Source organism: Ceratina calcarata, unplaced genomic scaffold (genome assembly GCF_001652005.2).
Source record: "Ceratina calcarata isolate Rehan_Ccalc_2016 unplaced genomic scaffold, ASM165200v1 scaffold168, whole genome shotgun sequence".
NCBI classification, from domain to species: Eukaryota; Metazoa; Arthropoda; class Insecta; order Hymenoptera; family Apidae; genus Ceratina; species Ceratina calcarata.
This window is the reverse complement of record NW_017138136.1, coordinates 154,616-156,803: the sequence shown is the minus strand read 5'-3', so window position 1 is coordinate 156,803 and position 2,188 is coordinate 154,616. Positions and strand designations below refer to the sequence as shown.

Here is a 2,188-nt window from a genome sequence, read left to right as displayed (position 1 = left end):
GTACGTGACCGGCAGCGGAAGGTCTGGAAACGCGCAGGGCCGTATACATATACAGGGCTGTATACGTAACAGAGACAATCAAAGATTGACAGATCCATTCTTGAACGCAATTAAGAATTCTTATTAATTAAAAATGTGTGCTAAAAGGGGAAATAGAACGGAAAATTAACTTAGAACTGACTGTAGATAACACTTGACTAAATGACATAGTCGACAACATGTTTCTAATGCGGGAATCGTGTTTGTATTCTCACGATTGATGTATCTTGGAATACGTATTGATAGGACCACCAGTAGGACTACCTATAGGTCAGGTCGATCTGAACTCTGGAATTTCCGTTCATTCAGATCAATTCATGTTCGAGTAATAGAATCTCAGCTCCGAGTAATTGAATTCGCTATCCTTATACATAATAAATGTTAAATACAATTTCAAGAAATAAAATAGAATATAATAAAATTCTGATGGCAAAATAGATTTACTCTCGGGACTTCGATTTCCTCCATTAACGGTACCAACCAATAATTGAATTGCATTTATTCATCGAAAAAGCAACCAAACGAGAATAAAGTTTCGATTGCATTCGTTCAATTGTTTCCGGAATTCATTCCACTGCTAATTCAGTTTCGTGTCAACGCTTCAAGACCTTCGTAAAAGGGAGACAAGTATACATATAAAATGAAAAAAATCGTTCTGGGTCTCCTCGTTAAACGAAAGCAGCAGCTGAAAATAAAACTCGGTCGAGGAAAAACATCGCCAGCGTACACGCCTTAAAATCGTAATACAAAACGAGTTTAAAAAAAAGAATTACCACCAGTAGCTCTAAAAAATGAAAGAAAAGAGGGACAAGAAACGGGCAATGGTACAGCAAGATTTACTATCTAAAAATATGCTTTCTCTACATTTCCTGAAAAATATGACGAAAATGTATACAGACTCTAGCTCATTTCATTTGTTTACTGTTTATCTTTACCACTTACCTGAATATTTCTGTTCTAAATGTTCACCGTTTCCTGGCGGTAAAATCATGAAGATTGTATTGCTCGTCAACCTTGTTAAGGAAAGATCATTGAAAGAAAAGCAAAAATTTTTGAATTTCGACCTCCGATTTTCATTTTCTGTGATTTTTCCCAATCAAAGATAAACCATCGTTTAAGAATTTGAAACATACAAAATCAAATGTAAAACATCGTGACGCATTTAAATTCTGATCCTTGTTCAAAAGAAATGTGACTTTAAAAACTAGGTTGAATTCGCTGATAACTAAAAAGTTGAAAATGTCTCGCGGATCCTTTCATTCGCTATCTCAACGCGACTCCTTTCACAGAAACTTCCCTTTTGCTCGGTGGACATATTCTATCAGCTGAAGTCGATAGCGGCCGAGCTTCTTTTCAATTACAACCGGGATTATCATTCGATTTCTCGAGTCTAAGATGAAACGCGAAATGTACGAAGGCCATGCGGAAAGAAGCAGTGATTAGCATGGAAGAAAAAATTGCAGCCGGGAGAATGGGATGCGGAAAAAGTTTCAAAAGTGTGCCGCGCTTTGGATGAACTCGAACGCAAAAACTTTCCTTTTTTCTCGCTTTGGAAAAAAATGAACAGGTTTTACCGGGTTTCGAAGAGGTTGGGCACCACCGCACCACGAAAAAAGAAATAAGAAAGGCGTCGAGTATTAAGCGAACTAAAAAGGAAAAAAACGAGAAAGGGAGCATCCCGCATTAGGCGAGTTCTTCTTATTCTTAGTTGTACTTGCGGTTCGAAATAGTGGGGCGCGCAACTTGAATGGAAAGTAGAAGCCAACAGAAAACTGAATAACGAGTGGAAATTTAACGTTAAATCCGCGGCTTGAAGTAAATAGAGAGGGACTTGTCCGCGGAAGCAACTTCAGAACCAGATCGAGGCTAAAGCAGTATTTATAAACCTACGTGTACCTCAGAACAAAGGCTAAAAGTGGAAGAAAGAGAAAAAAATTATGGGAAATAAATAGCAAAGCATTCATTCCAGGAACACTCTTGCGATTAGAGTAAAACAGTATTTGTGATACTCTACATAGCATTAAAGTAAGAAAAGTGAAAAAGGGCATAATTTCTTGTAAGCACGAAACCTACAATGAAAGGAACATGTTAAGGATATATAGGCTATATACTTAAACAATACTAGCATGTTGAATTTGTTATTATAGAT

At 37.1% G+C, this 2,188-nt stretch overlaps 1 protein-coding gene and 1 long non-coding RNA gene across 4 annotated transcripts in view; both read left to right on the top strand.

Moving 5' to 3' along the window:
• LOC113463830 (uncharacterized) overlaps positions 1 to 1,076 on the top strand; it is a 2,446-nt gene extending 1,370 nt beyond the window's left edge. The window contains exon 2 of the long non-coding RNA XR_003388658.1: positions 310 to 1,076. This is a non-coding gene — a long non-coding RNA (uncharacterized LOC113463830). The remainder of the gene's footprint in view (positions 1 to 309) is intronic.
• Positions 1 to 2,188, top strand: part of unc-13 (protein unc13 homolog) — a 176,140-nt gene that overhangs the window by 149,251 nt on the left and 24,701 nt on the right. The gene's annotated exons all lie outside the window — the stretch shown is intronic.